Source organism: Panicum virgatum, chromosome 4K (assembly GCF_016808335.1).
Source record: "Panicum virgatum strain AP13 chromosome 4K, P.virgatum_v5, whole genome shotgun sequence".
Lineage (NCBI taxonomy): Eukaryota > Viridiplantae > Streptophyta > Magnoliopsida > Poales > Poaceae > Panicum > Panicum virgatum.
This window is the reverse complement of record NC_053139.1, coordinates 10,800,442-10,824,583: the sequence shown is the minus strand read 5'-3', so window position 1 is coordinate 10,824,583 and position 24,142 is coordinate 10,800,442. Positions and strand designations below refer to the sequence as shown.

Here is a 24,142-nt window from a genome sequence, read left to right as displayed (position 1 = left end):
GCCGGTGGGCCGGTGCGTGCGGGGCGCGTGGACTCGGGAAGACAGGGAACCGCCGCTGGATGCGCGGCGTCGGCAACGGGCTCGGCGCGGGGCGAATCGGGTTTCCTCACGGTCTGCTCGGCTCGGGCTGGGTCTGACGGCCGAGTGACTCGGAGGCGGAGCAGACCGTGGGACACCGGGGCTGTGTGTTACCGCGAAAATTTGGTAAAAAAAAAAGTCAAATCGGACACTGTAGTATGCTGTAGTATTTTTTATTTATTTGTGGTAAATATTGTCCTATTATAAGCTAACTAGGCTCAAAAGATTCGTCTCGCAACGTACATCAAAACTATGCAATTATTTTTTTATTTACCTACATTTAGTACTCCATGCATGGATCATTTACTATATTTAATATTTCAATGTGATGAAAAATTTGGAAAATTTGGAGGAATTGGTGGGAAGTGAACACAGCCCGGAGTTCAGCAGGTTCAGGCGTTGAGGGTTCCCACGGTCTACGGAGAATTGTGTACAAATAACTGGTAAATTCTCAGCTATCAGGCCTCCTCCTCCAACAGTTACAGCTAGCACCCGCGATTTCGCAGGCCAGCACAGGAGCAGCGGTATCTCGAAATCCGTGCGTGTGAGGGTGGGTGAGACGTTCTCGACTGGCGATGGAACTGCCGCTGGCGAAGGGAATCTTGCTACGGAGGAGGCCTCAGTCACAGTTCGTGTTGTGAATTATGATCTAGACATGTCATTCCTCAACGAGCAACGCAATTGCCTGACCGCGACTGGTAGATAGAGAAAGTAAGATTTGCTTTTAAAAAGTAGATTCACCAATTTGCCCAAAACATATTTAAGTTGGACCTTGTTTTGAAGTTCTTGTCAAGACGAATATAATGGCACAATTATAATTTGACTTGGATGTATAGTTGTAGAACCATTGATTTTTTAGAGTTGAGGTTGATATGCATGTGCATATCATCCACCAATGGGAGTTTTTTTTTTAAGCAGGTGCTTGCGGGCCTCACGGCACACGGGAGGAGGCCGCAACAGGTGGTGTTTCCATTTCATGTAATTGTACAAAAAAAAAAGGGGAAACTGCAAGGACTCTTCACTTAACACTAAACAGAGATGCATCTTCACATATAGTTGCTTCCTTTTCTTTTTGCTTGATCGAACTGTGTTCTTTGGGTTGGCTTTTGACAGATGATTGACTCTGTTGGCTTCCATGGAGAACCTAGTTACGTATTTTGAAGCCAAAGGGAACAACACTTCTCCCGTTTTTTCATCAGATATGCATTTGGCATACTGTACAAAACAATGGTAATTGTTACAGATGGTCAGTTGCTTGAAGCCGGGAAGGCAAGACAGACCAATGCTCTCTTTTTGGTTGGTGTCGTCAGCTGATACTGACCACCACATTCTTAATCATTTGTTTGCTGTGTCCGCTTTCTATAGGCTGGTTAGCAGACATGTTTTTCAAATTTCAATAATGGTCTCAAAGTAGCCAGGATATCTGCAAATGATGGCCGCATCCTTGGATCCCTACATGAAACAGTACACAAAACAGAATTGAGAAACTAAGTAGGGCGCATAAAAGGATTGATAACGACAAAAGGAAAAGTAACATGCTTCAATTTAAAAAATGCAATAAAAGTGTTTTAGAATACTTGTTTTTTTAGTACTCCCTTCGTTCCAAATTATATGATAGTTTGATTTTCTAGATATATAGTTTTTCTTATACATTCAGACGTAGCTAAAACAACTTATAATTTGAAATGGAGTGAATATATTGCAAAATATTGTGTTTTATCTATCTTCACAGTTAAAGTTTTCCAAAAGATATACTCCTGTGAAGCATAAATTGAATGTGGTGTCCCCGGATGTCTGCCTTTACTTTCACAATTTCATGATAATTTTATGTGAGAGAATTTTTCAATTTACCATGCAACTGTTTAAGCAAATAACTAAACATATGAGGCCTCAACAGTTTTCTAACACTTTATAAATGTAAAAATCCATTGCGGTTCAGGAGTTAAAGCATACTAACGTCTGCCAGCAACTCTGGATTATCTCTGCTACCGCAGGATCCACACCCACACCGCCTGGAATATCAAGTCGTCGATTCTGAAAACCAACAACTCTTACAACCTGCATGGGGTTCATACCTTCCCATGGCTATAGTAATGTACAGAATTCCCATAATATGACCCCATAGCTGAAAACATCACATCTGAAAACAAATACACAAGGCATTCATCAATCACAAAACCATTTCGAATCAAAGATAGTGACATGTAAAACTTACTTCTCATCTGATGGTTCATTTCGAATTACTTCTGGTGCCATCCACTCCGGCTGCATTTGATATAGTGCATGCAGTTAGCACCCTCTAGAATTTTCTAGCCTATAAAGCAATTTGCAAATTTTTTATTAAGTAAACAATTACATATGCAAAAAAAGACCTCGTAAAGGTCTGTGATATGACATCATCAAAGTTTCTAACAGATACAAGGGAAAAATATTGTGAATGACATTAGTAACTGGCTAAATACTGTGAATTAATGTTTCATCTAATAATCCTCTCCAGTCCATGCCATCATTATACCCGCATGAATCCTAATATAATTTGTAACCGATGTTTTGATTAAAAGGCAAATAACCCATGAAAGTTTATATTAATACCAAGATATTTTTTAGGGCATATTAATACCAAGATAAAGTGTAGTGAATTATGCCAGTTTTGAACAGGCTTTTGGACCTGGCCAACAATATGATTACCCAACCCCTCTAGCTACATAAATTAGTATTTCTGCAAATGTTTCAGAATATAACAATCCTCTCGATCCATCATCCATCTCATTCCCATACTCAGAAGAATGAAAATATATTTTGTAGAGTAAATACTGATATAGTAAATAGACGAATCAAGCTTGCAACTTTTGATTTACATCAAGATAGAATTATAAGTTTAAAATAAGCTTCTAGACCTGTCCACCATCATTACATGCCCCAATCCCTCTAGCTACACAAACCAGTCGTGCTGTCAAATAAAAATCAATAACAAGCATTTGAATCATTTTCCTACTATTGGAAGGCATGTAATTGTAATATCTGATACATATTTGCACTGCTTGTGATAAAAATAAGTTACATAGAGAAACATAACTACCAGAGCAATGTAAGATAAATATAAACTTGGTGCAAATTTTGAGTAAACATAATTGTGCAAGCTTACCATTGCATCTCGTTTGAAGAGCTTACTGTGCTTTATACGTGATAAACCAAAATTGCAAACCTAAACACAACAATTAATAATTGTTATATGTATCTAGAAATTCCCAAAATCCAAAGCATACCACTGTTAATAGACCTGTTTATATACCTTCACAACCCATTTTTTTGTCAACAAGTAGATTTCGAGAATTCAAATCTCCGTGAACTAGGATGGGGTAGCAATTGTGTAAATAGTTCATACCACATGCCTTTGACAAACAACAATCAAGTATTACAAAATAATTGATCGAAATTCTCAGTATAAATGAAACACAACAAAAGAAGGTAACTTAGGCATACCACATCAAATGCCATCCTTAAACGTCTTCTTTCATCCAACTGGTGGTTATTGGGCCGATGGATCAACCGAAATAAACTACCTCTGCATTGTCATTGCTACAGTCAGCAATTGTGCAATAATTTATCTTAAATAGAAATAAGAAAAGCAAACATAATGATTTACGGCCCTGATAACCTACCCGAATAATGCTTTAACATACTATGCATGTATCTTTTACTCTCACTAAGGCCGGGCAGTGTGTTCCTATTTCAAACTTCTTATACATCCTCATCTGTATTGTCTGTTAACTATGGTGCAAACTTGGCCATTTGCTGGACCCTATGGGCGCACCTCCCATTTTCTTAAAAGTGTATTGATGCACTAGTTCAAAGCTTTACAATAAGCAGTGCATCGGTGCTTTTGTATAAATATCCAGAGAAATTAATAAATCTAATGCAAGCAAGAGGATAGGATTAAATGATTGTCTCCCCACTAATTACTTTCCATGAAGCTAGAGAATTTTGGTCATTCTGAAAAGACTGCCATTCGACAAAGTTGGACGAGCTGAAATTTAAAAGGCAATCCATTGGCATCCCATATTTACACGAGGGATTAGCTTTATCAAAGAGAATTATGGTGATGGATCAATACAATCTATCTATATCTATCTTTCTTTATTATCTATATAAAAAGTTGAAACAATTGAAATCCTTTCTCATCAAGATTAGGCTCACCGTACCCCTCACGGAGGCCCCACTTGTCAGGCCAAAAGGTTTGACGAAAGGGAGATGGAGATTGGTTTTCTCAATATTTTTCACCAAAATCCTAATACTTTTTACACCAGTAATTTTCTACACCCACCTTTTGTACTCGCATATTATTTTCCTTTAGCACACACTTTACTTTTCTTTACACATGCATTCACTCATAATTCGTGTCACTATTTGTTTTAGAAGGATAATAACTGACATCATTGATTGTGGAAGGAAAAGGAGGACACATATTATTTTTGGAAGGAAAATAAATATCATTGCTTGATGGAAGGAAAATTAAATACGTGCCATACATCTCCACTAGTACTAAGTAAAAATAAGAAAAATCAACACAAGAGAAAGGAGAGGACTGAATAGAGAATCAGAAGGATGGCATAAATAACGGGTTTCAATATTTTCCTGAGGGTTGTAGGTTTAGTAACGTTGAGGTTTTGTGAAATATTTTTTATATTATTTTTAGTTAGGATGATTCATTAATATAACTAAAAAATTAGCATCTGTATAGGATACTGCATGTGTTACATACCACGGCTGGAGAAATGACCTTCTATGCACCTATATACCAACCAAAGTTATACCAGTACTGATGTAACGGCCGTCGTCCCTGAAGGTCCTTAAGTACTGGTTGGTGGCCAACAAGTACTAAAGGGCCTCCATGGATCACGGGATCTCTCTTAAAGTTAGATTTGTTGTGTATATAGGTGAGGTGGTAACGATCCTACATGAGAGATGAGACGTCTTGTGTTCGAATCCTATGCACCGCATATGCACATATCTCGGTGTGAAAAAGCACACATGTTTATGTAGGGCTCCGATGAGATTGAAATATTTATTTGGGTGTAACGACCAGTACAGAAGGTATCTATTAGTACCGGCCAAAGTTATACCTAGTACTAATACACCCACACCCTTTTAATCTCACTTTGGGATAACAATTCAAAAATCGAGACTAAAGGTACTCAAATTCGGTTCTAAAGCAATGTACATCCATTTTGATCTTTTTTTTATAGAACATACTTCTTCGGAAAAAATGGGTGATCAGCATTAACTAATAAAGGCCGGCGCTGTCATTATATTCCATTAACCAATACAAGATTCCAAAACTAAAATAAAATTTCAACAAGGTAGCAGAAGTTACCTTGGAAGAAATTCAGTCACGATTGCAAGGTTAGGTGCACGAGTGATAGCCACCATGAAAAGAACAACATTAGGATGACGCACTCTGTTCATTATTCTCACCTAAATAGAAACATATAGTGTCATGAATAAACATAAAAATTTATAAAAAGAGTTGAATAATCATTAAAAAGTAGACATGCAGACATAAATACTAACTTACCTTGTGATGAAAATGAATTTCTACTTTAAATTATAGAAAAATGTTTGCTCAAGTGGACTAACTCTAATTTGTCAAATGTTTGTAGCCCAATTCAAAACTCTGCATATCACCAGAGCTTGGTTTATTATCATGCTTGTTAGTTCATGCTATACCATGCCAAGAATGCCGAATAAGCACTAACTTATTTTGTGACCCAGATGTGTTTGAAGTACCACTCAAAGTGCATCTAGGTCCTCTAGTGGGTTTTGGTACATTGAATGAGAAAATGATTAAAGGGTTAACATCTTTGTTAAACATGTTTATATTGAATATATTCTTCTAATAATATTTTTGACATTGGCTCATAAGACTTGTGATCCCATAAAGCAAGTATGCGATCCCATAAAGCAAAGTTGTGATGTATGATAAGCGATTTGAAGTAAGGGTTGAAGACATGGTTTCATGCATGATGAGATGGTATCTACAAAAAGCTTGATGGCAAATGACGAGCTATTAAAACTAAAAGCTAGAAAACAAGACAAACAATATTCAAGTATGAATCCAAGATCAAGTATGTGAAGATATGAATTTCTAATGGGTACTGTTCATTATTGGTGTCAAAGCAAAGCTAAACTCAAAGTGGTAAGATTAGATGAAGAAGTCAAGCAAGGGCTTATCAACGAGGGATTATCTCCAAAGTTTTGATCAAGCGAACAACTTGAGACATGGGATCAGGGTGGAGAGATATTGAAAGGATCTTGATGTCGCCTAGAAGAGGGGGGGGGGGGTTGGGGTTGAATAGGCCTTTCTAAAAATTACAACACTAATGGCAACTATCACCACTATAGACCGGTTAGACTAGTTGGGCAAACCAGTTAGACTACTTGGACAGACCGGTCCAAAGTAGAAAGCACATAAAAATAGAGTTACTTCCCTCCTCGAGCTCTATCACAAACCAAACTTGGTGGAGTGCTTCTGAAGACGATTTCAAGTATCTAGCAAGTTACTGCACACAAAACAAGCACAGCCATGTAGATCGATGCAGAATTAACATGTAAGTGCTAGAGAGTAAAGTGTTGAGACAAACTACAAATTGACATGAGGATTTGTTTCCTGAAGTTCGGTTTCACCGCTGCTAATCCTATGTCTCTGTTGAGGAACTCGTTGGGCTCAAGTCCTTATCAACTCAGTCCCTTGAGCTTGATCTATTTCAATCGCTCCTCGTTTCCACTAGATGTGTATTATTTTCCCTTGCGGAGGCAAGATTCTAACCTTCACAAACTTGCCGCTGCTCACCACAAATTTGGGAACTAGCCAGCCACACCTATCCATTTATGAGGTTTCACCTCCAAGAGTAAAATATAATTCACAAGTTGCCTTGACGTCAACCAAAGTGCTGAAGGTATGGAATGCTCTCTAGTGCTCTCACATACCCAATCTCTCAACTTATTAACTCAAAGATTTGCAATCTATAGTTAGAACAACTCACAAAGAGTGGTTGGGGAGAGCTTGCTGGTCAGGACAATGGCTTTGGAAAGCTCAGAATGCAAAGGTAACTGGCAGTCCCGAAAGAGAGGGCCAAAGGGTATAAATGCCCAACTTCTCAAAACAACTTGTTGTACTATCTGAGGCCTACCGGTCAAACCGGTGTGACTGACCAGTCAGATCGGTTTTCAAACCCAACTAGCCGTTAGTGCTCAGATCATTTGTCACACCAGTCTAACCGGTGTGAGCTAGAGAAGAACCACTTCCAAGATAGAGAGCTTCACCTCGTGGACCAAGACAAAACTTGGTTGACTAGGTTGCTCGAAGTTTTCAATATAGGATTTTCTCTCAGGGATTCTCACTTAGGTAAACCTATGAGCACCTTTAGATATAGTCAATCAATCAATGTTGCATCCCTCTTGATAGTACAACATGTCAATATTTAGGATCAAATAAAGATAACAAATTAACCACTCGAGCTTGTATGTCTTTGTTCTTTCCATAATTTGTCTTTTTCAACCTTGGAACTTATACATTGCTTATTATCTCGAGCACTTCCAACTTGAGCTACTGACATAAAATTTCCATAATCAATATAGTACTGCTTGTCTTGATCTCTAAGTCACTCAACCATATGGTTCAATAATGATTTGATGCTTCACGTTGCTTTGCTCTCCATGGCTTGACTTTATGCTTCAAAATCCTTCAAGAACTAGCTACATCACCCTAGAAAAGATCTCATGATCCAAGTCATCACTTGATCAAACTTTGCTTAGTTCCTCGTTGCATGCATAGTCACTTGCCTAATTCCTTCACCCTATCTTTCCTTCTTTGAGCTTAGCAATATTTTACCATCAACAATGAATAACCAACTTTAAATTCATGATCTTCATGAGCTTATCTTGCTTTGCAATCACATATCTTTAATGAGTCACTTCTCATTATGCCAAGTGGTAGGTAGAAACCATTATTAATATGCAAGAACACTTATTTCTATTTTTCTTCACATATTGCTTGCCATTTATCAATATATTTTTTTATTTGATTGCATAACACATAGCCAATGTCCAGTATTATCCTAAATGTTAATAAGTTTTTGTGAAGCCCGCGATATTGCCTCTATATGGGAAAAGATCATCGAGTGGAATGAAGGAAAGTGGTTAAAAGTGACCTGACTCAAGGGGAAGAGTTGAAAGAGACTCATATACCAAAGGGCTCCTCAACAAATACGTAGGATCACAATGGTGAATCTTAACTTTGGGAATCAAAACTTCATGTCTCCAATTTTTATTTGCCTCACTTGTCCATTTCTAATATTTACTTAGGCTTCCGCTTCTATCTACTTGGGTGAGCTTATTAATTATTATGTGTTCAGGGATATTTTGAATCTATATGAATTCATCAACAGAAGCTACACTCTATGTTTGATTTGGGCCATTGTGTTTCCTCATCAGGTTTAGCTCTCGAGCTTCTCAAGCCAGCTCATTATAATTTCTGAGCTTAAAATCCATGCCTGATTCTTTAAGAAATTGCAACGAGCCGAGCCGAGCCAAGCGAGCTAATGAGCCACAAACTTTTCCTCCAGCACTCCAGTTATTAGGGAACTGTTTGAGATGCTTAGCTAGGTAATAATTAATGAACCACAACCACAACCAAGGTAACTTATCTTATTGACAATCATCATCCATATCAAAATCCCATGCGAGACTCTATAGATTGGCTGTAGGGAGCAAATCCGGCACCAGCATAAATCATGGACCGACAAGATTGAGTTGCAGTAACCAGCATGCTCTTGACGTGGACACATCCGTGTGACGTACAATCTCTACCGCAACTCTTTTTATGTCAGATAAAAAGGAAGTCTAACATGCCCATAACATATCAACAATTAGATTCATTGCTACTCCTGGCCCCGACAAGAGGAGGTACCATACAATCTCTCTTTTCTATTGTTGTTTAGAACATTGATATAATGTCTTCAATAAAGAAGTTCAACTTCAACATTATTCTTTACAATTATTTAATAGTGAAAATTGCTAAGGACAGAATCATATAATAGTTGTTTTTACATGACTAATTCACTCAATTCATTATCCTGTGTCAAAAAATTCTAACGGTTTTGTTTCGAAATTTGACTGCATGCATTCTCAAAGGAGATGCATTTTTGAAGGGAAAAAGCATAATAAAACTAAAACGACCAAAAATAATAGTGTTGTGTTCAAGTCAGCTAATTGTATTTAATATTTTTTCATGGTCTGCTTCTAAAACTGGGCAGATGAACAATGCATTTTTTAACTATAATGCCATTTTTATATAATAGGTAAGAGACACGCTAATCCAAATTTTACCCATTTTACCCATTTATTGAGTTCATAATAATGACCCTTAGAAACGTCCTTACACAAATTATTAGGTTGTTTGCAAAATAGAGACTCTAGGTCATTTGTAAGTTCATAGGGATTAATAAACTATTTCTATTATGGTTATTAGCCAAATACAACACAGTATTATTTACGACTAACTGCAACCATAGCCAAGTTGGAAAGTATGTAAGCTCGGCATCTCTATATAACTGTCTGATGGGCTCAAGATGTTTGGTTCGACAGTCTGGCGGTTTCAAGATTATTGGTTCATTTAGATTTAAAAATAAATCATTCCATTATAAAGCTAACGCTACTATATTTTGTATAGCCTTCAAAGATTTAAAATGTGGAAATTCGTATACCTCAGTTCTAAATTCTTCAAAAGCATCACTTGAAATATCTTGTTGCAAGAATTTCTTGATCATGACGTCCTGCACAGAGGAGGAAATTGCTATGATTCAACAAAAGTAGTAAAAGATGCCCCCAGTAGGAGGGTCCAACCACTGGTGCAACACACTGGCACCCTCCCTCTACTTTTTGGGTTGCGGCTAGGGAAGCTTTTTTTTTTTTTGCCACCAGGATTTGAACCATGGCTGGTGTACCTCTTAATTAGAGAGCATACAGTTACACCACAAGAGTGTTGGTAGAGGGTGTTAGACAAGCACTAGGTTGTCACATGAAATTAGTGTTCCTTTCCACATAACTGTTATTTTATTTCTTACATTTTTATGGTCTATATCTAAAACATGGGCTATGTCAACAGTTCAAATCGTACTGAGAGTTAAGATAATATCCCAAGGATGAGGTCAATCTCAGTGGGGTTTTATAAATTCAATCTCATTAAATGATATCCCACATTATTAGTAAATATTATGACATGACAGTATTTAAGAAGGAGAATATGAGTTTCATTAAAATAAAATTGATTGTACATAATTTCAAGACTATGAAATGCAGGGGCGAAGCTAGCAATTGCGGCCACCGGGGTCATCAACACTAAAAATCAGTAATGAACTTCCCTAATTGTTGGGGCCAGCCGACCCCGACGGCAAGCCTTAGCTTCGCCACTGATGAAATGTATTGAAACTGTCATTGAGGGGGTATTTAGAGTTCATTTCATCTGATTTGGTCCAATTTGGTGCATCACATTTAATTAAGATTGTGGCTTAACTATAAAACTGTGACACGAAACTGTGCATTAGAGATATGGTTTCATTCATCAACAGACATTTGCTTAGATGATGTGGCCTAATTGTTACTTTGCCTCTCATATATCATGTGTTAAGGGTATAATAGTCAAGGGTAGTATTGTAATCTCCTAGTGTCTAGGGTTTGGGTGCTCTCATGTATATATACCCCTTTGGGACTATTGCAATACAATCTAATAGTTCAGAGTCTCATCCTCCTCGATTCGTAACATGGTAACAGAGCAGGTCTCGATCTAGATTGGCCGCCACCCTCATCGTCGCTGTTGCGCTGCCCCTGGGAGCTTCGTCTTGCTCCTGGGGGCGGCATCTCCAAGCCCTGAACCCATTCTCTTTTGTAGATCGAGTCGTAGCAGCAGAGAGAGCAGAGCAGAGCAGCGTACCAATTTTTTCCCCCGTCGCAGCCGCCTCAGATCCCTCCCGCCACCAGGCAGTCGTCGCCCCCACCCGCCGGCCGCCTCAGATTTGCCCGTCGCGGATCCGTCGTCGCTCCACCGTCCATCCGCCGGCGCAGCAGCAGCAGCTGCGCGGCGCAGCAGCGCTGCCCGTCCATCCGCCGGCTCTCCTCCGCCCGTTCATCCTCGTCTCCGCCTATCACGGATCCATCGGCGCGCGGCGGCGCGTCCTCATCTCCGCCCGTCGCGGAGGCCATCCAGCGCCGCCGTCTGCCTCCCGTCCGCGCGTGCGTATGCCATCTGCGCCACGCATCTTCGTCGCCGTCGCCGCCGCCCGTCACGGCTCATCCCCGCCATCTGCCGCGTCCGCTCGTCGGGAGCAGCGGCCGCCGGCTTGTGCATCCGCCATCTTCAGTCCGCAGCATCCGTCCAACGCCACCCGTCTACCCGCCGTTGCGGCTCCTCCGCCCCGCCTCCATATCCGCTTGTCCGGCCGCGGGAAGAGGGGGGGTGCTGCAGCAGCTGCCCGTCGCGGCTGTTCTTGCGCGGCCGTCACCGTGCCCGCGGCCTGGAGCGTCGCAGCCGCCCGTCGTGGCCTGTTGCGGCCTCCTCTGCTGCTGCACGTCGGCCGTCCGCCCCTCTGCCTGCTGTTCTGCACTGCACCGCCCGTCGCTCTTCCTTGCGCAGTGGGTCTGCTCTCTCGCCTGCTGTCCACTCTGCATTTGTGCCTTGCGGATTTCACGCCCCTCTGGTATTCGATTCATTTTCTCCAGTGCGGACAGGGGGCTCTGCTCATCTTTTGCTTATGCGTGCTGCTGCTATCTGTCTGCTGCTGCTAGTATCTACTGCTATATCAAGTGTTCTTGTCTCGTGTCCAGTTAGCATCTCAGTCATTCCAGTTCTAGTACTATCAATCCAAGTCCAATTGCATACCTTCAGTTCGTCAATGTCGTGCGAGTCCACAAATTCATTGTTAGATCAGTCAATCTTTTTTTTTTATGGTTAGCTGAGTCCCGTCGATTTAGCTAATCTCTTCATCATCATTGTGGTGCGGCAATGCCCTCTTGGTCGCTTTCGGAGCCATTTTGCTCCACGTCATGATCAATGGCCATCTATTTGTCGTCATCACCTTCCTGTCTCACCATCTGCCGTTTTGCAGTGGTGCTTTCTATCTTTGACTGGTTTGACACATCTCACTATTTTCGTCGAGTTCAAAGTCTCCAAAGCAAGACTCATCTTTGAGGAGTCGATATACTGGTTGGTGAAGACTTGAGGTATTCGCTGAAGTACAGTTGTGAAGGCAATACCCTCTTGTGGAGGAGATTATCTACATTGACAAGTTCAAGAGTTGCACGCTTTGAGGACATCTTTTAATTTTGGACTTTGGATGTATCATTTTCTTTTTGTTGAGTCTAGTGCTTAGTATCAACTCTCCAAATGCAACGTTATTGCATTCACGTTGCATTTGAGAGGGGGTGTTAAGGGTATAATAGTCAAGGGTAGTATTGTAATCTCCTAGTGTCTAGGGTTTGTATATATACCCCTTTGGGACTATTGCAATACAATCTAATAGTTCAAAGTCTCATCCTCTATTCATAACAAGCCTTACCTTTTGCACCATGTCGATTCGCATACTGTCAAACATATCTGCAGTGATGGGCTTGGATATGACGCTATAACCCCACACTTCGATGCTCCATACAAGGAATTCATCGTTGCACAGAAAGTCCCATGATGTCGCCTCATGATCTTCTTCCATTGTTACACATACACAAGAAGTGGACCGTGGTAGCAGAAGGCCACTAGTCGGTTCAATGCGGTAGTTGTTTTTGGCCTTTTGGTAACCTCAAAATAAAATGCAGCATAGTTTTCAGTCTTGTTATTTAGCTTTACGACACAAGGCACCCTCCTGTTTCGCTCCAAGGAAAAGTTGAGCTCAAGAAGGGTGATCTCAAGCAACTCCTTTGGCTTGTGTATTACTACCTGCAGCGGCGAAAGAGCCTATAGCCTAGTGGTTACAAGAGTCTCAGTAGCACTTGAGGTCCTGAGTTCGACTCCCCGTGGGAGCGAATTTTCTAGGATTTAACGGCGTTTTGTGCTTTCAGTGGTAGGCGACGTTCCCGTCGACAGCGGAGCGCCTGTGGTGACTTCGTCAATTTCGAGGATTTGCCGGCTTAGTCTCTCGGAGGTACTCATAGGAGTAGGGTTGCGTGCGTGTATTCATAGAGATGAGTGTGTGTGCGTGTTTGTGAGCGTCTGCGTCTGTACTGTGTTTCTCAAAAATACTACCAGCAGCGAAGAAATGTTATCATTAGAGTATACATTGCCTATGCATCACCGGTATACATTGTTTGGAGTTCTGATCATGGAGTTACATTTTTTCCAAAAAAATAAAGGGTGAATTAACTTTGGTGGCCCAGGTAATTGACAGCAAAAAACCTATTTATAGGTGCTTCTTATAGAGCAAACATACTTCACTTTTTCTTGTGTGCACTACAATGGTGCATTTTATTAGAGGTTTTGGTATTACCAAATTAGAAAAAAAAAATAAAACAATTCCTTGATCGTGAAACAAATTCCTAAGCAAATTGATGGTATCTCTTCCACAAGTGATAGTACCTGGTTTGCATGTGACCTGCTCTCCTCACCAACATAGCGATGTGTGCTTTCCCACGTATTAAGAATCTCCATAATTTTATTTGTTGTCAGCCTTTTCCTTCGGTCATAATCAGTGCAAGTTATGCCTATTTCAAGGCAAATCTCTATCTGTTGGTAATCTGTTTCTGATGCATACTTGGGTGCTGCTTCCCTGTTTTTCCAATTTTGAAGTACCTGTGAAATCTGGATCAGAGAACATAATACTGTGCAATGATAAAATATGGATCAAAATTAAAGAACCTCAACTTGAATGTTGGCACACTATTTCTTACAGATTCAACGAAGTCCTTGCAGAATGTTTCAGTACCAGAAGGCCCATATTTTCGCCCTGTTATTATCTCTATAATTATTACACCCAAACTGTATATGTCTGCCATAGGCGAGATCATACTTTCCCATATGCATTCCGGTGCCATGTAACCCCTGCATCATAACATATGCATTGGAACTTTTTTTAAATAGTATGCATTGGAACTCTGGAGTGCTAAGGGAACTTCAAGGAAGATACATTTTATCTGATTATAAAAGCCAATGGATAACATAGAACTTACTTCGATCCGACAAGAGATGTGGCACAGGTTTGACTTTTTCTGTCGCTGAAGAGTCTTGCTAAACCAAAATCAGCAATTTTTGGCATCATATTGTCATCAAGCAATATGTTCTCAGGTTTTAGGTCCAAATGAATAATAGAGTAATGTAAACCATTTATTTCACATCCATTGTGAAGGTAATGTAAGCCACTACAAATCCCCTTAATTATTTTGTAGCGTTTGTTCCAATCAAGTCCGCAAGATTCCTCTAGATATGTAACCAAAAAGGTATCAGCCAACAAATGAATCCGTTACTGTGGTGTGCAGGTAAAAAAAATGTGAAAGAACTACAACGGTACGCATGTTTGCTTATCATTCATCAACCAAGATTGGCATCGTATATTATATTGTTCTGCATAGCATTTCATAGAATGTATCATCGAGTTAGATTATATCTTAGCTTTCAAAAAAAGTTAGATTATATCGGAGCTAATATTATCTGCATTGGCTTCTAAAAGGAAAATTAAAAATCAAGAAGGACAGATGCCTTACTAATTTGTATGAGGTATATAGTTTTCAGAGTTAACAATTGAACATTTACGTCTGATAGTTATCAACACAGTACAAGCGTACAAAATCAAGATCACATAGAGAACTTTCATACTGATTTATTGATATTGATTTGCGTCACACACCACTGTTGTAATGTTGCACCTGTGTGCCCTAATAAATATCAGTGATGGAGCAAGTCTCGTTTTGAATAGTCATACCTGAAATATACTTATCAAGACTTCCATTGGTCATGTATTCAAAGCAAAGCAACCTTTTAGGCATCTCCACAAAAACATTTATTCCATTATATGTTGTGTATTTGTGCTGAGTTTCGCAACAATATTCCACAAATCTTACTATATGTTTGTGTCTAACTCTCATTAAATTGTCAACCTCATTTTTAAATTGTCTTTCCTGGCACAACGACATTGACAGAAGATTCTTCACAGCAACCATTTTCCCATTTGGTAACACTCCCTGTTTTAAAAGCTCTTATTAAAATGGACACAGGTATCCCGGTAAACTTCTGTTAAACATGTTTGAAATGACATAAAGGGAATTAGTTATTTTTACCTTATATACCACACCGAAACCGCCTCTGCCAAGTTCTCGGTCACCAGAAAAATTGTTTGTGATATCTCTCAAACATTGTAATGGTATGACACATGGTTCTTCACTTGGATCTTGCAATACAGCCTCCAAGTTATCATGTACGCTAAATACATCATCCATTTTGGCGCCTACTTCTGATGGCACCAGTGCTAGTACAACGTCCTTTTGACACCAGTGCTAGTACAACATCCTTTTACAAGGGAAAAATAAAGGAAATTACAAAAGCTCTGAATATAGGATTCCTGTAAGACACAGTATTTGATATGGCAATTTTGGAAAGATAGTCCCTAAGTTCACACTTGATGTTCTGGAATCATGAAAAAAATCCTCATCTTCAAGAGTTTGACCATGAATATGTTTAAGACTCCCTATGAAGAGCTACATGGAAGCTATATATTAAAATTGGCTGTGCTTTCATAAACATGACATTTTGTTGCCATGCGTTGCAAATAAAGTTATAAGAGCATATCCAACAGAAACAATATATATATATATATATATATATATAAAATAGGAAAAATTCTTTCTACACTCGTTTGTAGCTACTTCCATATGTGTATCTTATGATATAGGACATATCTGATCCAACAAAGAGTATGTATGTGAAGTATGTGTTCATACTAGAATATATATGATGATATATATGTTGGGTATGTGACCATACATAGAGTACATGTACATACTTATTTTATATACTAATACTAAGGTATAATCATAATATATTTAAAAAATAGGGCTGCTTTTGAAATTTTTCATGTATATACCTTTGAAGTATCTTAGAATAAGTATATGAATATCCTCAAAGTGATAAATGAGTATGCGGACATACACACAATAGTATACTGATGATGAGAATAGCTGCACGCGAGTGTAGAAAAAACTCGTTATATATATATATATATATATATATATATATATATATATATATATATATATATATATATATATACACACACACACACACACACACACACATCCAAACCAGCCCACCCCCGGCCCGACCCACCCCGCAGGCCCACGGCCCACCTCCCCCCGCGCGCTCGTTACCCCCCGCCCGGCCGGCTGCCTCCCCGCAGCCCAGCGGCGGGATCAGGATCCACTCCCGCGCCCTCAAATGGTGGCGGCCGGAACCCGTATCCCCCAGCGCCCTCGACCTCCCAGCGAGGTGTTGGAGCGGCATGGAGGCGGCTCGCAGCTTGCGGGTCGCGGAGGCAGCGGAAGCGACGAGCGGCGGGGCACGCCAACTGCGGTGGCGTCGAGTGGCTTGGCGCGGAGACGGCTCGCGGGGCGCGAAGGCCGCAGCGACGTCGAGCAGCGTGGCGTGGAGGCTACGACGGCGTCAAGCAGCGTGGCGTGGAGGCTGCAGCGGGGTTGCGAGGCAGCTCGTCGGCGTCCTCGAGCAACTGGTGCGACGTCAGCTAGCAATGGAGTGCGGCGGGGAGAGCGGTGGCCGCGGGATGCGTGACGAGCGCGATTCCGCGTGCCACACACCCGCGCGGGGAGTCGAGCGTGGAATTCCCCGCCTCCTCCGAGGAATGCATCGCTGGCTGCCCGAGGAGGACTACGAGAGGCTTGGATCTCCGCATCCAGATGGACACCGTTGATTTGATTTGCAAGCTGCATTACTGACCAATGCTTACGCATGTCTTGTTGACATAATCATATTAATTCAACGATGAATCTGACAATCAAGATCTTTGCAGACCCCCCACCACCTGCTTGGCTGTCAACTACCATGACTACTTCCTCTCGCTTTACCAGCTTTAGTAAGAATCAAATCCTAAGAACTGAGTATTTAGTATCAGTAATTTTTATTAGTTTTTTAGGTGGTTCAGTATTTTTTTTGGGATTGCCTAGTGCCGATGATCTAAGCCTGAACCAATTAGTTAGTTTAGTAGTTCTGTATGCATTTTTGAGTTCAGTAATTTTATTATTGCAAGCTTAATTATTCTTTTGTTTCTTAGTTTAGGCTCAGCACCATATTATTTTCAGTAGTTGTGTTAGCATCTAGTATCAATAATTTTCTATCATTACTCAACATTTGATGCATTGAGTTAGTATAGTAGTTCAGTAGTGATTACTTAGTTATTGGACCAAATAATGAAATACTAGACTACTAAACTGCATGAGATTGAATAGAGCTCTGTAACAAAAACTACTAAAACTAAAAAAAAATTACCGAGCTCAGTGCAATTTTTTATATTCAGTAATTCAGCATAGTTTGAATAGGCTAATTACTAAATGAACTATCTAAAGCCAGATAATGATTTTCGATAGCTAAATAAAACTAAAAACCATCGTGTAAACAAATGTCACTAGTAACTCAGTAATCCATCCTTTCAGTAATTCTAAACCATCCTTTTTTTTCTGTAGATCCCATGAGCTTCACTTGTGAGTTTGGTTCGACAGTGCATTCCATATAATTCTAAACCGCTCATTTTCGTTCTGTAGTTTATGGTTTCTTAGTATTTTATTTTATTCTGCGTTTTTAGTTTTAGTAGTATAGTAGTTTCAGTAGTCTAGCAGTTTCAGTAATCTTTTGTTACGTACTTTTGGTAGTATAGCAGTCTTAGTAATTTTTTACATTTTTATTTATGCTAGTGTAGTTTCAGAAGTAGTTCTATAGTTTATACGAGCGTGTAGTTTGATTAATTTTTTTTGACGATGCTGTCAAAGGTATATCATTGATAGAAGCTGTTTTCTTTTATAATATGCGTGGAAATGACGAGGATGAAAAGGCGAAGCCTCCCACATTCTCTTCTAGATACGACACATATCGGAGTTGTCATGGAACATGCAGCTGTAGGTGGTGGTGATTGATAGTACTTAACTTTACAAGGGAGATGGTTCCAAGTGAAGGGTGCCTCATGTGGTTTTTTAGGACTTGTTTTTTGGAAGCTGGCAGTTATGAAGCCACTCTTTTGGTGTTCAGGTTTTACAACATCTCACTCTCACCTTAAGAAGGAGAAGAATCTTTTTTTAGGAATTTTTTTTAATTCTATTACCAAGTCATTACTTCTTGGTTTCTGCCATGATTAACACTATTGTATTTTACTTTTTGGTTTAATAGATTTTGATGTATTATTTAATATAGAAAAGAGTATATGAAATACATATTCGGTTTCTTTACCTGACAAAAACTATTGCTTTCTTTTCGCAATTTATTTGATGGATCCGTCACTCCTTGCAATTTTTATTCTGCTACCTCCACTAATTTATTCTGCAATTTTCCATTAATTTACACCTTGATTGATTGATTTGGTTTTTGCAGGTTGTGTGGCTCATCTTCAAGAATTTAGTCCACTCAAGTACATATACAAGGTATGTTGCCAATCAACACAATTCTTACATACCTTCTTTTTTTTATATGTGTTGGTGCAAATAAAGGCATTCAAATGATCATGACGATGCAATGACAAGGGACAAGGAAATGCCTACATGGCTCAATTTGAGGTAAATAAAAACAATTGTTCTACAAATACTCTCTTGCTAATAATATATAGTTGCATCTTGAAAACATTCAGCACAGGCCCGATTAGATAATGTCCTTGTATGCTTCTGTTAGGTGCTTGCTAGCAAACAAATAAATATTACCTATTTACATTCCATAGTCTATTATATATATGTTCCACCCTTGTTTCATATGACTACGAACAAAACTATTCATATACACAGCTACAACACATCCAAAAAAATAAAAAGAGCAAAAACCAAAGGCGCACCAAGGCATAGGTATGACTAGAAAGCCTGGGGCGCGGCGTTGCCGCGCCACCCTTGAGATACCAGTGGTGACCAATGTTTATACCAATATTGATGATGTGCTGGGTTCACGAGCTTCACAATTTTAGTCAGTTTAGATCATGGAATCTGTTAGCAAGTGTGAAAGAGAGAGAGCCTAACAAAGCAGCGGCAGTATTCATAGTTGTCGCGCATGTGGAAGAATGCAATGCGTCTGCCTGTAAGTAAGCTGATTGTATACATCTTCTTATACATAAGTTAATAGAACAGATAGTGATGGACTAAGTAAGAAAACAGATAGTTGCTTTTCCATTTTACATCAGAGAAATTCATAATGGAAACATTCATTTATGCTTTTTTTTTTGGTGATCTGCTCGCAAGTATCCTTCATCCTAGAGCAGCAGGAGGGTGTGGAGCACTACCTGCCATGGCTATGCCGCACACTATGGAGGAGGACGAAGGGTGGCACCTTAACCAGCTCCAGCCTCCAGAAGCTTATCAGGTTGATACTTAAATACATATATCTGCAACAAATGATTCCATCCAATTTGCAGTGCCTTCCCAGCAACTCCAGATTATTAACTATCCCAAAGAAGATTTGATTTTGATAATTCAGCATCAATGTTGTAAACAAAAGGATGCAGTATAGAAAAAAGAGATACTCGAGTGAACAAGAGATACTTCAGCATTTGTATAATTGCGACAAATTTATATTTAGATTTGCATTAAGAACTGATTTTAATGGGCAGTCATAGAGATTAATGAGGGGATAGGCGATATGATATTATCAATTATGTTGGTGCTAGCTGTAACATAATGATGAAAAACACGTGCAGACAAATTGAATGAATCTCAACATGGAACAATGGACTCTAATTGATCATTTAAATAAAGAACAAAGATGAAAGTATCGTCAGTGCCCAAAAGTCTTATCACCATAGATATGCCCGGGTACTCAGGTAGGAGCATAGGTCACGTGTGAATCAACAATCAGATTGGGAGCTACTAGTACTGAGACAATTTAGAACCACAAGCCAATTGCAGTGGGAACATTTACTGAATATCTATGTGCAAATTTACTAAAATGTGAAATCAAGAAACATGTACATATTCATAATCTGCTAAGGCACTTACTAATTTGATTCACAAAATGTCTTAAATAATTCAGTATTTACAGGATTAATTCATGAGTCTGTTTATAGTCATAGATATTCTATCGAATCAAAGAAATTAAATCATTTTTGTGACAGGTATATTAAGTTAATAGGAAATGATGGCTCCGTTTAAGATTTAAGCCGATCCACTAAAATTTTGATAGGAAAATACAGCTTGGTAGACAAATGATCCGCACATACTCCATGATCTGAGAACATTGAGGTGTGCATACGCAGATAGTAAATAAGGCAAGAATCATATCAGTGGAGTATAAGTAGTTGTCTGGGCGAAATTTTACTTGTGTAAATAGTATCAAAGAAATGAACCTTCGTGTTTTGCAAAACCAATGCTATCCTACAAGGCTGAAGCATTCGAGCATTTTTACAAACACGTTGCAAGCAAACAAACCTGCTGGGGAGGAGAAGCGATCATGGGACTTGCACGTCGTAGCCAGCGGGTGGGAGAGGCAACGTCAGGGGCGGCTCTGGCAAGGTGACATAGGATGGGGAAGAAGTGAAGGATAGCCACCAGATGGATGCAGGATGCACGTCCAAGACAGTGACCTTCGCTACCAAGAGGACGGAAGAGCTCACCGCCCACGCCGGCGGCTGGCCGTCGCCGTTGTTCGTCATCGTCATGCACGTCTGCGGCGGTCCCCTTCCCGTCCGCACCCCGTCCTCGTGAGACCCGAGCCTAGCCTGAGCCCGCCGCCAAACTCGGGACCGTTCGACGGTTCGAGTACAGCGGGATGGAGGCCGCGGCCGGATCGGAGCAAGGGGCGGTGTCGATGGTCACCTCCAGCGCCTGCGCCCTCCGCTCGGAGTTTTGATAGAAGGGGTGCTGCTGGTGCCGGCTGCCGCGTCGTCGATGATACGCGAGTGGAGAGTGGAAGGGGCGATGGTGATTTTTATTTGATGGGAATTGGGAAGAGGAAGAGGAAACGTCAAGAGTGATCTGTTCGCGGTGGCTGTAGAAATGGATAGAGGTATCTGGATTGGGGAGCTGGCAGCTGGTGTTTACATAGTCAGTGCTGAACTCCGTCCGATCTGAATCGGACGGCAGCAAAAAATTTGATTATATGGCCCTATGAGAGCTCAGGGAAAAACCCAGCTTTCGATTCTTAAAGATGAGTATCTTTTTAGTATCTTTTTTTACATACGAAATGCACACAGCCCTTCCTACATTGTATTCCTTAATTTGATGTTCATTCACATGCCTTGCAATTTACAAGAATCTTATCTCTGCACTTCCATTTTACGGTTTAAACTTGCAATATCAGAAGCCAAACCAGCAATTTCTTTAGCAATTGACTATCTACAAATGAGATCACCGAAGTGGACACTTCTAGCAGTATTTCAGTACCAGGCACAACACCAACATCGACTATAGCAGAAGCTTCTGAGCACATTGATGTAAGACATAGAACTCATTTCCAATTCACCTGCACACACAAAGCTAAAGTACAGGCATATTTATCAACCAAAGTAAAAACAACATGAGCAGAATCACAAACCTAATCCCTATAATTGCATTTATTCCTTTTGTTACTTGAGCGATTTCTTCAGTTTTATTTGTCCCCTCATCCAAACTCCATATTCTCGCAGAAGCAATCAAGCTACCAGCAGAACAAACTTCTTCCAGTTCAATCCAAACAAAAACTTGCTCCGGGCTTTTATTACAAAAAAAAGGCAAGATCAAGACACACCCTAGAACACCCAAAAAAAACTTAATATAGGTAAGCATCAGCCATATTTCCTTATATATTTCAGGAACCGGCAAGACGCAGGGACTTCAAAGTCAAGTTCATCAGCACCAAAAAAATTGTTAGGCTGTACTTTCTAGCAATATGTAACCATGTATTCCAATTAACTACGTTTGTATTACACAAAAAAATAGCATTCGCTGCTTCAATGCCTGTGGCAAACATATACATGTTATGATTTACCAATCTTGAGAGAAGCCAAGCCTACATAGGGGGTATCTGCAAAGCAGGGCACACTACTTCCAATATAATGCAAGAAAGGATTTACTCCCAGTCTTCATTACAAACAAGACCAAAGAAAAACCATACTGCTTAGAGCACTAACTAAGTCAGAATGAAAATAGGTTGCCGCCATCTGAACCTACCTCAATACTTTGCAAGCTGACATCAATTTATTGCTATTTCAAATTAAATTGCAATTATTGCAGGTTAGGAACAACACAGCTATCCTAGGGACTACACATCCAGCACCGCCTATCCCTTAGGTGTGATAATGGGTATTGCTGTTTGAATAGAATTCAATGAAATCATAATTGATTTCAGATAAATAACTCCTAAAGAGTCGTTTATGTTGAGGTCGGTATTGTGACAGGGGTAAATATCCGTTTGTGGAGAGATCACATTAACAGTTTGACACTATGATATGCTAAAGAAGTAAAGAATGGAGAGGTATCAGACCAAGAAGAGGTTTGTACTGACCCCGGCTCTCTAGTAAAGTCTCAAGCTATGCCAGAAAATATGATAGGCAGTAGCGCTTCTGTACTAATATGTAGTTATGTATTATACATGAGAAATGATTGTGTTGTATCAATTATCATATACCTACCAACATTTCCAATTGTCATGATGCTAAATTTATATGTATTAGTGACATCCTACCTTGACCATGCCTAGGCGCACTAAGGCGCGCGCAAAGTACTCGTGGTATACTATATTCATTATGCAAAACCCTTTCATCAGGCACTGAACTCTTGCTAGGCTGCGACCAATATTGTGCTTATGAAAACCTTGATATCGCTATTCGAACTTAGCATGGATCAGTGCATGAGAACACGAACCGCTGCTGCAAGGTCCAAAACTTTTACACGAGAAGAACCCGGGGGAAAAGATTATAACTAACCTGGAGAAGAATTAGGTCTTCATTCAGAGTTAGCTTAAAGAGATGCGTCACCTGTAAAGCAAGGGTTGGCTAGCCTGCATCAAAACCATCAAGGTGACCCTGCGTTGAGGGCTTGAAGTTAGCAAGGCTTGGTGAAGCAAGGCATGGCAGCCGGAAGAGAGGAGCAGTACTGCTAGGTTCGGTAGCAGACCTGAGATGACATTTTATTCCCAATACACCAGCAAAAAAGCATGGGATGGCATTGATTCCTGGAAATGGCGCTAGCGCGTTCTCAACATTCGTGGACCTTACCTTTTTCTTTTCCACTTGCCTAGCTTTTCTTTTCTTAGGCATTCCACGTGCTAAGCTGTTCCCCACTATCTTTATCCATTCCTCTCGAATACTTTTTAAAAATAATATTATTTTCATATAAAATTGTAATTGTATATGTGTCCATGTATGCAAAATGGAACATCCACATTCTAAATAACATATTTTAAAAATTCTATAAACTTTGGAGCATGTTTGCTATTTCTTTTGGAAGATTAAATGAGGACAACTGATCAGAGTTGAAACTGAATAACACTAAATAGATGACATGCACTGGTTCCCATGTGCTCGAAGTAAAATGTGAACATTTCCGACAACATGTTTGCAAAGTTTCCTTAATTTTTAGTTATGTTTCTATTTTCTCTCGAATACGCGGGAGAACTGTGTATCTTTATCTTTACCTATTTCTTTCTCTTTTCGCGCATGTCCCTCGCTATTCCCGTGCACTCCGCCCTTATCGTTCTCTGCCTGGATCTTGAACTCCGTTCGCAACCCCCAATCCGTTTCATCCTCAAATATGGCACATGTCTCCTCAAAATCGGATCAAATCAAACCCCGAACTCATATAGCTTTCGGAATTAGGAGAATAAAAGGAATGGATCATAGGCGGAGCCGATCACGTGGCC

The 24,142-nt window shown here is 40.0% G+C and overlaps 1 long non-coding RNA gene and 1 pseudogene across 4 annotated transcripts; one reads left to right on the top strand and one right to left on the bottom strand.

Moving 5' to 3' along the window:
* Positions 1 to 1,100: 1,100 nt before the first annotated feature.
* Positions 1,101 to 19,730, bottom strand: LOC120703060 (annotated as a pseudogene).
* On the top strand, positions 18,301 to 22,918 carry LOC120703064. Of its 4 annotated transcripts, XR_005686745.1 has the most exons (4): positions 18,301 to 18,753; positions 18,853 to 18,885; positions 19,552 to 19,672; positions 21,930 to 22,211. It is a non-coding gene; the product is annotated as an uncharacterized LOC120703064 (long non-coding RNA). The 4 variants fall into 4 exon arrangements; XR_005686744.1 differs by having other exon boundaries at positions 18,305 to 18,885; XR_005686742.1 differs by having other exon boundaries at positions 18,316 to 19,672; positions 21,930 to 22,918.
* Positions 22,919 to 24,142: the final 1,224 nt, after the last annotated feature.